Below are 16319 nucleotides of genomic sequence, written 5' to 3' on the forward strand. Positions count from 1 at the left end.
GGTCAGCCATCGAAACCCACTGGATCACAGACTCTCAGCCCCAGAAAACCACATGATAGGGTCACCATAAGTTGGAAATGACTTGAAGGCACACAACAACAACAGCAATGATGCAACACGAGCCATGAGTTCTGGGAACACAGTGTATTAAAAACTAATAAAATATCCTTCCTCTTTTTCCCCTCACAGGCAGCGGTTCTTAAACCTTTTGGGAATTACAGATTCCTTTGAGCATCTAATGACAGATATGGACCACCTTTCTAGGAAAAAAAGTTAACCATAAAGTAAAGGGGGGGGGGAAATGGAATAAAAAACATTTGTGTTGAGATCCTCTGAAACCCTTAGGGGGTCTATGGATCACGGGTAAAAAAACACTATCTCCATGGGAATTCCTGATCGACTAATTAGATGCAATTTAATACTAACATCTACCAAAAGTACTAAAAAGGAACACTGAAGCTACATTAGATAGTCTGCAATATAAACGATGAAATTATTTTGGTTATTTGTTTGTTTTCTAGCCCAGGTCTAGTGGTCATGCAGCTAAAACCAGTCTTCTGCCAATTCAAGTTATCTTCTAATATATTATACTACTCCTTTTATCATTCCTTCACTCTCTCTGAAAGAACCTTCCTCATATACATCCCACCTTCACTGAAGTCTTAACATAAGTAAGAGCATTTTCTGCCTGTATGCTAATGAATAATTAAAAAGATGTTAAGCATTAGAGTAGCTACCACCAACTTCTCAATATAATATATCCAGGATAACCGACAAAGTGCTTATTTGCACTACAGTAATGGTTTTGTCTGAGGCCTTAACTTCAATGGGGGAAGGGGAAGGCTGCAAAAGTTAGGCTTAGGTGCCTCTGAAAATATAAATCATTCATGAGTATAATGTTGTGCGGAGGACTATTCTTCATAGGAAAAAAAATTAAAACAGTGTAAGCATGGCACAGCAATAACTTGACAACGCCCACCCTTGAATATTTGCTGTGATGAATAAAGGCTTACAGATAGGCTACTCAAAAGTAAGTCCCACTGAATTCAATGGTGCTTAACATATAATGGTGCACAGAACTATAGCCTAAGAATAGTATTTTTACAGTTAAACATACTGTAGAATAAATAGCATGGAGAGCCTATCAATATCTATCAAGCTAAGATCCCTATGTGTTTCTCCCTTCAAGGTTAAGAGGAAGGTAAGAATTTCTAACACAGATAAATGAATCAGAATGTACAACATCAAACAAATACACAGGATGAAGTTGAAATGAGTGCCCTTGTGCATACACAACCACAAAGATGGATGCTCTAAGGATTAGAAAATGAAGTTATTACATGTAATTGTGTTTACTACTACAGTATTTGACCTATTTTAAGCCCTGGGCCAGCAAACATAAAAAAGGGTATGCACATTCATTTTTCCTTGCATTTATACATAGGAATTAGCCATTTAAAGCAAAAACAAAAATCATATTTTACACTGTAATTATAGTAATGCAAGAATGTATATCCTTGAGCTCTTTTTCTCCAGAAAAATAAAACTTATCATATCAACAATGCTTAGATTATGTTACTGGTCTTAAAAAAAATGCTTATCTTTGACATTTTCTACTACCTACTATGAATGAATTCATTTAGCTTCCAGTTCAATTGTTAACAAGGCAACTGCAAGGTTATCAGTAGTCAGTTTCAAAACAGAAGGAAAAAAATAACTGAAGTATACACACAGAAACCCGTGCTCTATATGCTAAGGAATGCTGTTACTCAATTGTCATGCTCTGCATCTTCTACATCACAGTGAAAAACAATGAATATACCAAATATGAAGTCATTACACCTCAGAAAACACACCTTGTAATCTTCCACAGACTGCAGTTCAATGTGAAATCCCATCTGTTTTTTCTTTTATCTTCAGCTTGAAGTATAAATAAAATCCACACCCTGCATGCTCACTGTTTTATTAAAGTAGCAATGAGCAGAAAACATATTAGAATATCTGCCCTGCATTAACTTAAAGCAACATTGTCTTGATGTAAACTAAAACACATGCTGAGTGAGGATGTGCACACATAGCAGCTTATCTCCTCTCTCATCTGCTTCTAATGACAGCTGATAAACTAGCCACAACTAATCCTTTTCTAGCTGATGATCAAATAGAGAATCCAGCATGGTGGAGCCCTCGAAAATTCCTCCTGCTTCTGTTCTACTGCTGCTCTAAAAAGCAGTTTCCTTTTCATTGAGATAATAGCCTTTTCTGCAGTCACATGACTCAGAACCTACATTAGCACAGCGTTATGATAATAGACTTTCCTCCCCCTTTCTCTACTGCTATTAAGGAGGGCATCTATCCTAAAAACCCACTTAAACATTTTGCAGAGTAAAGTACCAACACTATCTGTCTCTTTGAAGGAAAACAACATAAATGAAATTATTTCAATGCTCTGTCTTCTCAATATTGTATATACCCTGGCTATAAGCAATTAATATAGAATAAAATACATACTATGCATGATATTTAGCAGATATAAGTGATTTTTTTTGGTGTCTGTAGTCCAGGTTTTCAGCCTCAAATTAAAGTTAGTTTCATTTTTTTTCTTTGTAATGTTCCTTTGTAAATTTACTTCCTTTCCACATCCAGTAAATACAATACACTATTTATAGTTTTATCCACTAGCTTCCATTGTAATGGTCAGTCGGTTGGAAGCAGCTTCATTTCTCCTTGTCTTCCATTAGGGTTCTTTCTACTCAATAAATAAATAAATAAATGCATACATGGGGAGCAGGCATTTCATAGTGATTTGAGTGATGGACTATGACTCTGGAGACCAGGGTTCAAATCCCCACTGGGCCATGGAACCCACTAGGCAACCTTACTTAAGGACCACTCTCTCATCCTCAGATGATGGAATGGCAAGCCCCCCTCCCCCTTGAAGAAACTTGCCAAGAAAACCCTATGATAGTTTCACCTTAGGGTGACCATAAGTCAGAAATGACTTGAAGACACACAACAACAACAACAACAACATATACACATACTTATTTCTGCTGCAAGCAATGAGGCAATATTCATTTAGACTAGCTCTATGGGTGGACGTTTCATTGTAACTTCAGAAATTATGCAGTTTTCTCCATGAATTCAAATATATTCTATCTAAGGACATTGGATTGTTCCCTTGGTGAGAAATATTTCATTTGACATTAGGTTGAGCCTTGGGCAAGTCACATTCTCTCAGCCTCAGAGGATGGCAATGGCAAACCCCCTCTGAAGAAATCTTGCCAAGATAGTGTCACCTTAGGGTCGCCATAAGTCAGAAATTTCAGTTGAAATTTGAATGTCATACTGTCATGCCCTTTAGAAAAATAAGATTTGATATATGTGTGCTAGGAAGCGGAATAAAACTTCTATAAGGCAACACCTCCAAAAAACTGTACAACAGCTCTGCAGTGTTCTTGAAGAGAAAACACAACTTCTGCCATTTGATAAACGGACAAACATTGATAGCAACAGGGACTGCATCCAGGAAATCAGAAGAAGATTAAGAATGGGAAGGGCAGCTATGAAAAAACTAGAAAAGATTCTAAAATGCAAAGATATACAACTGAGCACAAAAGTTAGAATCGTACAAGCCATGTATGAATGTTAGAGCTGGACAGTTAAGAAGGAGAATAGGAGGAAAATCAACATTCGAAATGTGGTGTTGGAGAAGAGCGCTAAGGATTCAATGGACAGCCAAAAAGACAAATAAATGGGTCCTGGAGCAGATCAAGCCAGAAACCTCCCTTGAAGCCAAGATGACAAAATTCAGGTTGTAGTACTTTGGACACATCATGAGAAGGCATGAATCACTGGAAAAAAACAGTAATGCTAGGAAAGGTAGAGGGAAGTAGAAAGAGAGGAAGGCTGCATGCAAGATGGATGAACTCTATTAAAGAGATCACGAGTATGAGTTTGCAAGAGTTGAGCAGAGCAGTGGCGGACAGACGGTCTTGGAGATGTCTCATCAGCAGGGTCACCATGGGTCAAAATCAATGCGAGGGTGGTTAACAACAACAGAAATAGTACTGATTAAGCTGTTTAGATATTATTTTAAAATTTAACAGTCATATAGATTTAAAATACTTAAGTGGTCAAGCTATTGGATATGCATAATCTGTTAAATTGCCCAAAATCCCTTTTGGATAGAACAGCATTATTATCCCTATACTGCAGATGGGGTGGGATGTGAAGGCTGATAGATTGTGCCTTCTTTAAATCCATGAGGTGAGTCTATGGAAAAGATGAGATTAAAAGAAGAGACATCAGTCTCTACTTCGGTGTCTTACCTACTGTGTTTCACAATTCTATGGCAAGTTGTGGAAAAAAGTTTTAATTTGCAGGTATTGCATCAAAGGCACCAAGCTCATCACAAAAAGAAAAATATTCTAAATTGCTAGGTACCAGAAACAAGTGTGAAAATATTATAGTTGTTTGAAGATCTGGTTTAGAATGTCTTCTTGAGGACAATTTTAATGCAGGAACACATCATAAAAATGAAAGTAAACTACCACATGCCTTGAAGAAATTAAAATGTAATATTATTTACTCTCTATTATATTTTAATATTACAGTACCTATTATATTAAATAGGAGGGGGTTATTAACTGTGATACCCTTGCAATCCTGAAGCACAGAAGACTGACGGATAGGTTGAGTAGCAATATTAACTGTCACATTTATTTTATTTATGCAAGCCACTTGCTTTTCAGACCCCCCTCCCATATTTATTTCCTATCCAGAGGAAAGGGTGGCAAGTACACTGATTAAATTTGCAGATGATATGAACAAGGAAGGAATAGTGAGCACCGCTGAGGCAGATCTAATATTCAAGAACAGAAAGGCAGTGAGAAATAAAATGAGCTTCCACAAGGACAAATGCAAAGTAACCCACTTGGGAAGTAAAAATTAAAGGAGCATGTACGAAAATGAATGCATGCTGGCTAGACAGTGGTACCAAACTGCAGATAGATGTCAAGTTCACAGTGGATGTAGATCTAAGACATTGCAACATAGCACTATAGTAGTAAAAAGAAAAAAAATAAAGGGAGCAGAAATAATGTAAATAAAGAGCCTTGATAAGAGGTACTAGTATGACTAAATGCCAACAGAACTGAAAATAAATAGCATTCACAATCCACAGCTGATAGGAACAGCAGTAAAGAGAAGGGGAAATGAGTGAGGAGATGCAAGAGGAATAACTACCCAGTATCAATCTTTGTTGAAGCTGTGGCATGGCTAGAGGCCCCAAATAGACTTCTAGTCATGCCTCATTTAGAACAATCAATAACAGGGAACATGGGACCACACGCAGAAACTGTGGTCAAGAAAAACACTGAGCCCGTTCAGTTATTAATACTGTTGTCATTATATCTCCAACCTGAGCAATCTCAGCCTTGTGTATTGCCCTTTTCCATCTCCCACCTAACTTTGCTTGTGGCAAGTCTGGAATTCTCTGTGTATGTACAGAGGAAAGTGAAGACACCAACTGAATCTGAAGCTCCTCCTAGGTTCATTACAGAATACCAAGCAGCATTATGTTCAAAAGGCCCACTGCTAACAATACAGGACAATCATTTTAGGAAGCTTGTAGTGAAGATATCTAACTACATGACTTCACTCAACATTTTAAATACAGTACCACCTACTCAAAAGTGTTTCTGATAAAGACAAAAACATAACACAGTTAACAAGGGAAGATGAAACAAATAACACCGCACCACACATATAATTCTGTTAAGAGAATCATACAATAATAGAGCTGGAAGAAACCACAAAGGCATCTAGTAGAACCCCATGCCATACAGTAATATACAGTCAAAGCAATCAAATTCAACAGAGTAACATCTACATTGGACCTGTGAGATATAGTCTCAATATCTTTTTGTTGTTCAAAGAGTGGAAGAGTCTGTGTGATGTAGTGGTTTGAGCACTGGACTATGCTCAAGCTACCAGGTTTCAAATCCCCCTTCAGCCATGGAAACCCACTGTGTGTCCTTGAGTAAGTCATACTCTCTAAGTTTTTTTTAAAAAGGCAAAGGCAAAGGCAACCACACTCTGAACAAATCTTGCCAAGAAAACCCTATGATAGGGTCACCTTAGGGTCTCCTTAAGTTGGACATGGCTTAAAGGCATACAACAATGACAAAAGGCAGTGGAATGTGTCTGGTGAGCCAGTTACTAAGTGTGATTGATACTTTTCACAGAATGATGAATGTTGTTATAACTGCACTGAGTGGACCCAGAATCATTCAGAGTTCATCTGAGAGCAGGAATGGGGACCATGTGGCCCTCCAAAGCACTGTGGAGAACCACACACTACCCACACCTGCAATAAGGAATGATCCATGAGCCAGTAAAATTCCCTTCCTTTTCACAGCATTAAACTCATTTCCTAATGTAAAGGCCTCAAGACAAGACGTAACACAATAATGAGGCCATAACAACAGGCCTGAACACAGTAATTACTGCATTCTTGAGGTGTGATTACAAGCATTTTTGATACCATAGTGGAACATCTGGTCTTAGACTTTTCTTCCATGACACACATCTGTAAAATACATTATTTAGAATGTTGAGCCCTACATCAGCAACACATAAACCATAAAGTGCTGTTCCTGTACTATATATCTCCCTCCTATTTGCCTTTGGAGAGATTCAGCAGTCATAGTCTCTCATTTCAGCTCACATTGCAGGCAAACATCAAGAAAATGTTATATATATTAAAAATGTGCATACTGTACAATAGAGTATTACTCCATTATACAGTGGTACCCCGGGATACGAATTACCCAGCTTACGAATTTTTCGGGATACGAAAAAATCCCATAGGGATTTATTGTTTCGGCTTACGAAGGTTTTTTCGGGTTACGAAAAAACCTCGGCGCTATTTTCCGCCACCGGAGGGCAGCAGAGAGCTATTTTTTCCATTAGCGCCTATGGCAATTCAGGTTACGAAGGTTTTTCGGGTTACGAAATTAGCCGCGGAACGAATTAATTTCGTAACCCGAGGTACCACTGTATAATACCTATGCTACCAAGAACTTGTCCTAGCATTGAACAGCTGATAACAGTACACAATGGCGGGTTACAGACCGCCATTTAGTACGTAATGAATACGTACTAGGGTTAGGAAGGGGCGGTGCTTCCACACACCCCTAACCCTAGTACGTATTCTGTACGTACAATATGGCGGCGGCCGTTCCACACGGCCGCCGCCATATTTACGTATCGGACGCTGTGCGTCCGCACATGTCACGGTGTCTATGACATCGCGAGTCCACCCCTGGCGCCTCGCGACGTCATAGAGGCGCCGCTTAAAGAAGCTCCATTTTGGAGCTTCTTTTTTGCTCCGTAACGGTTTGGCTGCTGTGGCTCCCTTACGGAGCAAACAGCGGCGGCGGCACATCGCCGCAAAGCGGCGGTTTATAACCCGCCAATGACAGAAACTCCTAAATCTCCTTTGTTCTTCGCACACATAGTAGCTATTCCTGCTGCACCATAATACAGTAGGCCCTTCCCTTATGCAGGGGGATCCATTCTGGATCCCCCAGCATTAGGGAAATACCATGAATGCTCGAGCCCCATTGAAAACAATGGGGTTTGTGCATGTGGCATGGCGCGCAGACCATTGCCACTACCAGCGTGTGACCAGTAAAGACACAATGTGGGTACAGTGCTTTTAAATCTGGTTTATTTTTCACATTCTGATGAAGAAATCTGGATATCTCAAAAGCTTGCATGCAATTCTTTCTTCTTTGGTCTAATATAGATATTAATCTAATAGAGTTACACTACTAAGCTTTTTAAAAATATTAACACATCCTCCTCTACATTCTGTAAAAGTTGCAATAGAATTGCCCACATGACATATTTCAACAATAAAAAGCCCCTTAGGACATCATCAAGAGGAAGTGGAAAAGTTTAAAAAAAAACTAAGCCAGCTAATGAAGATTGTTGATATCCAAGATATTCATACAGACTGGGATTAAATTACTGTGGCGCACAATTATGGCAACCCTAGGCACAGTGGAACTCCACTGCTGGCATGTAATAATAGGCTGTCAAGGATTTGGATACCTCAGAGACTGGCCAGATAATGCCATATTCAAGGTCACCACCAGGACAGTGGTTAGTATTTGTCAATGGTTCAGCCATAAGCATTTCCCCTTCAGATGTCTATTCTTCAAGTGAATCTTATGCAGTGAACATTTAATTCCCTGATTAAGCAAGCTGCTGAATGCTCCTTGGTCCTCTAAAAACCCTGATATAGGGCTGTCTACTTCCAAATAATCCACAATGGAATGGACATTATTTTTTAACTGCATGGTTAAAATCAGAAGATATGAAAGCTGAAAACTGATATCCAAAAATTTTAGAAATGCCTCCTTTATTTCAGAGTGCCTTTCTAGTAAATATGCATATTATTGTATTGTGAGCAACATATGATAATAGCCTGTTTAAGGACAAAAATGTTTCCTTTACAATAAATTTTTATGAATCCTGTTATTTAAAAAAAAAAACCTCTATGTTTAGTGAAATGTTCTACAAAACACTGTATTTGGTTGCCCGATATCATATTAAAATAAAATTAGGTCTAAGCACGTCTTAACATTATAAACTTCCTTCACCATTCTTTACCATATATTTGAAAGCAACTAAGCAGTTAACAAAATTTTGCACAGACACATCCAATGGACTTTGTTATTTGTTTTTAATAGTGTATGGTGTTGCAATACTCCAGTAATGACAAGATGTTTTCTGCAAAACAGAGGAAGTATCCATTGTTAGGAGTAATCAGATTCAAGTTCAGCTCTATTTTCAGTTTATTCTTTTTATCTGCAAGAATACTATGATTTTAGAAATTGGGTTAAGATGCATAGACAGTTGTATCATTTACAGAGTACATCCTAAATTAATTTGCTAGTCCCAAATAAAAAAGATTATTGAATCAATGCAAACATGGAAAATCAACACTAATGTAAATTTCACTGATTCAATGAGTTTATTCTGTTTAGGATTAGCAATTACTGACTACTGACATATAGAAATGATTGGTAGTTGTGGATCTCCACAGATTTATTTCATTCCCAGAAACATAAGTACACTGGGCCCTTATCTTACGCAGGGGATCCATTGTGGACCCCCCCCCCCCGGCGTAAGGCAAAAAGAGAGTATGCTCGAGCCCCATTGAATATAATAGTGCTTGCGGTGCGCATGTGCCACTCATTCTTTTGTCGCATAGCTTCAACATAAGCTGAAAGCCACATATAGTGTGCCCGCTTATGGCACGGGCGCACTGTACTACATTTGTTCCTGTTGTGTGCCTTCAAGTCATATCTGAGAAAGGCAGTCTATATGGACACTTGTCTCAGCCTGTGAGATTTTTCGGACAGCTTACTTAAGGAAGAGCGATACTGTGTTTCTAGCCACACTGTTTTCACAACAAAATGAGAAAGATGAAAAGATAACTCTAGATTGTAAATAGCAATGGATCAGACTGCAAGGTACAGATCTTGCATAGGAATGAGTCTTCCTCAGTTTTTTCCAGACTTTTAAGATAGATATTATATCACAAGTGACACAACATAGATTATATGTAGAGATATAATTTTTACAACAAATTGTAATGTACTTTTGCTGTGGCATGGATGGCCCTAGTTTTAGCAACCTCACTGACAAATGACTGACACAGAGCCTGCACAAATTTAGGAATACAGTAAGTACTTGTTATTTAACAATATTTCTTTTATATTTTATGCAGTGAAGGGTACAAGGACCTAAAACCTAAATAGTTGATTCAGTATTTGCCAATCTTCTGGAAGACATGCTACTCACCATTACTTGCCTATGTAATGGTCTTAGGATCATAATTTTTTAAAACCACCAGTTTAGAATGCTGCCAGTCTTCACATTCATATATGCCTCATTAGTAAGGAGTATTCGGAACTCACCATGAATAGATTTGCATTACCAATAGTATCTAAATCAGAGAAGTCTTATATGTGCTTCCTTTACCACCTTAAATAAGGTTAAGCAGGCTCACATAAGGCAGAATGCCTAGGATCTATGTGACTGCATTTGTCTTAACAAAGTTGTGCTTTATTAAGTCAAAGCCACATTTCATTTTCCAGTTGCAATGGCTGCACAGAAAGTTTGTCTATTTAAAGAGGATAAAATTATAGCACCACAAGGCAGCTGGGACAAGAAAGAACACTACCAAGTGTTTAACTGTTTGCCTGGATATATATGACCTTTTGGAATAATTCCGAAATCAAAATAGGAAACAAACATATACACTGGTTAAACTGTATAACAGTTGGGATATTGTTGCAGAGGTGAAAATATAAACATTAATTGCTACATTTACACCCGAAAAAAGTTTCCAAGCCAAAAATTTGGTCCAGATATGCCTCAAAGACCAGAAATTTACTAGAAATATTTGGGGCAGGGTAATGTGAGCAGATTTGATATGTTTACACAAAACACATCAAATGTTGATGGAATGAGGAAATGCTAATCAGTTCATTTATCAAATAGAAAATGGCATGGGATCTACAGCAAAATCTGTATGGGACATCAAATCATGGAAGGGTAGGACAGAAGATTTTTCACACACACACACACAGAACAAAAAAGCTTGTGAATTTATTACTCATCTAAATATGTGAAAAATGTAGACTTAAATAGTAAGATGATACATTTGATCCCTTCAACTTTGTACTGTTGCCCCATAATTTAATAATAATAATAATAAGATTTATTTATATTCCACCTTTTTCTTGCAGAATCAAGACAAATTACAAGTAAAGGCAACAGAAAAATACAAAAATATACCCCCCCAATTACAGCACAATAATATAATATTCGAATAATAACTAGACAGAATAATAACAGAATAATAATTAGACAGTTCTCTACAATAAAATATTATAGTAATTTGAACTGAGATAGTTATTTGAGTAGATCTCAAATTAATGTCCTATGCATAGTATTATGTGGTACTATGAAGACACTTTCAAAGCTGCATGGAACAATCTATGGGGCACCCTTTGAAGAAATAAGGAAAAGCCCAAACAAAAATGAAAATAAAACTTGATTCTCTATAATTAGAAAAGCAAACTACAGTATTCCAAATATAGAAGCCTGGGCTGTAGAGTCAGCAGTACTGGCAACAGATGAAAGAAATGTATACAAGAGGAGACAAATTGATGGAATTCCAACAAATCTCGTCATGCTTCTTATTGTACTATACACAGCAGTGCAAAAGCAGGATTTACAAAAATTGTTTTAAGGAAAATAAAAACCTCAGGGATCATAAGAAAGAACAATGGAGTGGCTTATCTACAGTAATAACAACACTGATATTTAAGAATGAGAAAAGATAATAAAATACGGCATATGGGAATTACCACAATATACAAACCATAAGGGTGCTAGAATGCCATATTGACCACCTTATCCTATGATATGACTTTTAGATTAGTTATGAAAACAGTAATGGAATTCTAAAAAATATAGATGTATTTAGCTGCCTTGAGACTTTGTACTGAAATGAAAAGGAAGGATATCCATTCATCCATATTTGCAAGCAACACAGCAACGTATCTTGAACCGTCACACCGAATGCCAGTTTAAAACTTAATGGTGGCCTCATGGAAGCTTTTAAAAAAATTTACATATGTAGGACTCCATGGTGTCATTTCAACACTTAAATATTCCTAGCTCATGTGCTGCTCCATAAAGTACTTGTATAAAACAGTAGTTAACAAGTTAGTGCCTGTGTAACTGACATGCAAACAATACAAGTGTCTTAAAAATTTAGGTGAAACATATAGAGCCCATGGTTAAATGTTCCCCCCCTTACAAACAGCTACTCCCAAATTTAAATCACACACATGGTCTGGATTCCACAACTGAGTTGTGCATTTATTCACGCCTGACATCCAACTCACGTTACAACACATATCCTATAGGTAGCTGAGGTGGGACATATCATGATGATTTTTAACTTGTTACTTTCCAATGGCTGCAAGCACCTATCCTGATTAGTAGATTTGTAATTTAAGGGAATCACTTTCTGCATAGACAAGATATAATTAACCCTAGGTTACCATAATGCAATTTGACAAAACTTTAATTGCCATGGCTCCGTGCTGTGGAATACTGGGATTTGTAGTTTGTTGTGGCATCAGAACTATCTGACAGAGGCTAAATGTCTCACAAAAGTACAAATTCCAGAATTCCATAGCACTGAGCCATAGCGGTTAAAAACGGTGTCAAACTGCATTATTTCTGCAGTGCAAATGCAACCTAGATTGTGCTAAATAATTTGATGTACTGTTGCCGTTTGAGCATTGGGTCAAGACTGTGGAGAACATAGTCTGAATCCCTGCTCAGCAAGGGAAACTGACTGGTTGACCTTGAGCAGGTCACATATTCTCAGCCTCAGAAAATCCCAAGATAGGTACAGTTTACTGTTGCCATGAGTCAGAAACAACCTGAAGGCACACAACAAGAAGCTGACAACAGCTTTTAAAACAAAAGCACTGGCAAAAGACTATCAAAATTAAATGTTGTATACAGTTATATACTATAAATTGACATCTTGTCCTCATATGTGCCCATCCAGAAGATGAGATAATTTTTGGAAGACCTCTTCCACCCATACTCACTGGGACAGATAAGCAAACAGACCCCAGATCCCACTTTTTCCTCACTGTTCCTTCTTGGTGGTGGTGAATCATTATGGCATATGTTTCCCAAGGAGGCCAGCCAGGTGTCTCCTCTGGTTAACTCTTGTTTCCAAAGATCTCACTGATTAACAGTGAGTTTTGTCTCCAGTTATTGGTTTTTTAATGCTTCTCTACCATGTACTGTTTCAGATTTTACTGCTTTTGTTGTATACTTTTTTTTTGTTCTATCAATGGATTTATCTTCTTCCAACACAACCAGTAATATTTGTTTGCCACTGATATCATTAAGATAATAAATTAAATAGTAACTGTTATACTGGAGCTCTACCTAGGGGAGTGGAAGTTGACTGCAGAGCTGAGATGCTTCAAAAATTTTCTACAGAAACAATTTGACAGAAAAACAAATACTGGTATGTGATTACATCCAACAAGAGAGCAAAGGAGTGCTTTTCTGAAAATGTATCTTTTCAAGCCTTTAGAATCTAAGTGTGACTCATTTTTAGTTCAAAATACATTAAAGTGTTAGTTGGAAACTCTTTCTCTGTAAATAATGTTTTAATTTAGCAGCCTTTAAAATTGATGTCATGATGTATTAACTTAGATGATTAGAATCTATTAAATCATTATATTGGAATATTATATATCTCCATAAAAACCTATCTGCACCACCAGGACATTCAATGGTAAATATGAAAACCAAAAATTGCACCCCATTTGCGATGTTGGAGGGGAAAAAATAGAGGTTTTTAAAAATAAGAAAATACATTTTAAAATCTTCAGCACAATAACCAGGTATGCTATGGGTAGTGCTACCAATATTTTGTGCAAGAACAGAGGAATCTAGAAAAAACAATACAAAAATTTATATATATATTTATACTACTGCTATACTATTATCCTCCTCAGTCTTCTATTATCCTAAAGTGTTTCAGCAGAACAAGCCTTGCTGAAATGAATAAGGATTATACTAAGAGATTATTGAAATTAATGCAGTTGTAAAAATGTCAGTAACCGAGCAATTTTGTTCTTTTTGAATGGTATCATGCAAACACATTCTTGAGAGTCCAACTGTAAATTAAATCAACTAGTATTTCTTTGTGTAAGTCCGATCTTTCAGTCAGAAAAAAATAATTTTCATCAAAAAAAATTCCTCTCACAGAATATATAAAGCTGTCAAACATCTGAATTCACCTAATGACTAAAATATTCACGTGCAATGAACAGAAAAAGCTAAGACTTTGATAATCACATGGCTAGAGTGTGCAAAGATGTGATACCAGCATCAAGGGCAAATGTAAACACAAACATAAGCACCAAGAGATCGCTAGTATATTTTTCCACTTCTCTTCTCACTAGACATGAGCATCAAGGAATATTTTGTACACTTCTCTTTCTATCACTAGACATAAGAGCATATGACACTTACTGTATCTAAAATGCCTCCAAACTAACTTTACCATTACTTCCACAACTGGTTATGGTTAAAATCCTTTTATCTCTAAGTGATCATATCTCCAAACATTACCACTACTGCTTCTTTAGCCAACAGGGTTTCACTAATTGTACATTAACACTGTACACTAACTTTCACTGAGATTAACTGATATGAAACCAAAACCAAACCAAACCAAAAAAAACAAAACAAAACAAAAAAGGAGGAAAAGAATAGTGGCACTATGATTTCTTTTGATCTAGACATGTAATCTTACTATGGCTTCGAAATAACTAGCCAATTTAACACATTAAATCTGTATCCTGACATGCAACTCTATGATGCTATGATTCTATGACTTAATTCACAATATTTCCTAAATAGCAATTAATTTCATCCTATACTTTAACAAATTATTTTTGGAACATTTTAATTTATTTGGGTGGGTGTTCCTCTGGCAAATTCAGTGAGAGAGAAAGGAGAAGAAGGATTAGATTCTGAGGAAAGGTATCACATGGATCTATTACTAGACAGGCTGCTTGTCTCTGGGAGTAGAGAATGAGATGGATAAAGTTTTGCAATCCCAGTAGAATAACTGGAAAGCATTTGAAGAACAGGTACAGGGGAGTGTAACAGGCCTAACCACACTCCAGAGTGTGCTGTGCCAGCACCTGCATCCATAAGGCTGACAACTGGTATATGTTTCCTGGGTTTATTGAAGCTGAAAACACAACATTAGGTCTGTTCAGATACAAGAAGATACCCCACAAGTTCTCTTCTCTTCCTATTCCAAATGCTTCATGTGCAGACTCTACAGTTGGTTACTTCACCTGTTCTGGGATGCAGGTCTCTCCCCACTGACCCCCAACCCCAGCCTCTCTTCGATAAGTAATTGATTCTATTTGTTGGTAGTAGATTGAAAATCAGATAAATAATCCAATGTCCCTGGCCTGGTTACTTTACCAGATAGGTCCTCTGACTGTCAGGTTGATGGCCTATTAAAGATCCTTGTCCTTCTCTCATATTGCCTATGCTTCTGCCCTTTGCTGCCCTACTGTAGTTAGTTCTCTCTGAAAGGTTCCAGTTGTACTTCTCCATCAAAAGAATTCTCCTTCCTCATCCCATGCCCAGGATTGGCTGCTCTTTCAGCTTCCTAGGAATTTGCCTTCCTCCTCCCTAGCAGGCACCATAAGACTGGTGGGACACAAGCTCCTGGTGGCTCAGATCTGCTTCCCTCCACTTCTGCAGCTACCCCACTTCTCCTGCCTCACTAGCTCAAGTCAAGAGGGGCAAGGCTGATATGTGTCCTGCAATTGCAAGTGGGTCATCTCTGGCATCATTAGCTCATCTTCATTGCTGTTTCATTGCCCCCTCCAGTTTCCTGCTGCTTGCTGCCAGACTGTCAACACCTTTGGTTGTCCATGGCTTCCTGCCACTACTGTTGCCACCATGACTGTCATAGCCTCCATCACCTGGCCCACTGTCACATTCCTCTTCTTCCTTTTCCTTCCTGCTTGAGCCTCCTCCCCACTTTCTGGCTTCCCCCCTTTCAAACCTCCCACTTTTTCCTAACTCTTCCTCACCCTTTCATCTAACCCCAGAAACATTTCATCCTGTGCTGCAGTCACAATTTAAAGCTCAAAGCATTCTCTCTTCTGGGCACTGCTGCCTTGCTCAGTCTGCAGCCAGCATGTTCCTTCTTACTGCCAATATCATTGCTGCCCTGGCAAGTCCCAATCCATGGAAGGTCCCCTGCCAACACCCTGTTGTGGCCACAGAGAGTTACTGAAGAATCAAAAGGAAGAAAAAGTGAGTCAGGGAAAAGAAGAGAAGGGATTTGTTTGCTTAGCCACAGAGCAGCCATGATCCTTATACAATGTCAAGTCCTGTAGGCCTGAAAGGTTGTTCTTCCCTCATCCCTCCACTGGCCTGTATATTTTTTGGAACAGTGAAAAAGGTGCTATGATTCTTTTTAGTTCTTGCCCCTTATTGATTTTATTGTGGTTTCTTTGTATATTATCTGGTGTGGGATTAGATGTAATAAATTCCTTTGTAATCCTTGTTGGTGTTGTGAGCCTTCAGGTAATTTCCAAATTATGATGACCGTGCTGTTGGTGTTGTGTGCCTTCAAGTAATTTCCAACTTATGGTAAC

The 16319-nt window shown here is 37.9% G+C and overlaps 1 protein-coding gene across 10 annotated transcripts in view; it reads right to left on the minus strand.

Moving 5' to 3' along the window:
- The window catches only part of NCOA2 (nuclear receptor coactivator 2), a 192615-nt gene that overhangs the window by 106485 nt on the left and 69811 nt on the right, over nucleotides 1–16319 (minus strand). Inside the window, exon 1 of one of the 10 annotated variants that reach the window (XM_042461197.1) lies at nucleotides 1857–2038. The exons of the other annotated variants lie outside the window; for them this stretch is intronic. The gene's annotated coding sequence lies outside the window, so the exon portion shown is untranslated. Of the gene's footprint in view, nucleotides 1–1856; nucleotides 2039–16319 lie in introns of those variants that run through there. 10 annotated transcript variants of the gene reach the window in all.

This window comes from Sceloporus undulatus, chromosome 4 (assembly GCF_019175285.1).
Source record: "Sceloporus undulatus isolate JIND9_A2432 ecotype Alabama chromosome 4, SceUnd_v1.1, whole genome shotgun sequence".
NCBI classification, from domain to species: Eukaryota; Metazoa; Chordata; class Lepidosauria; order Squamata; family Phrynosomatidae; genus Sceloporus; species Sceloporus undulatus.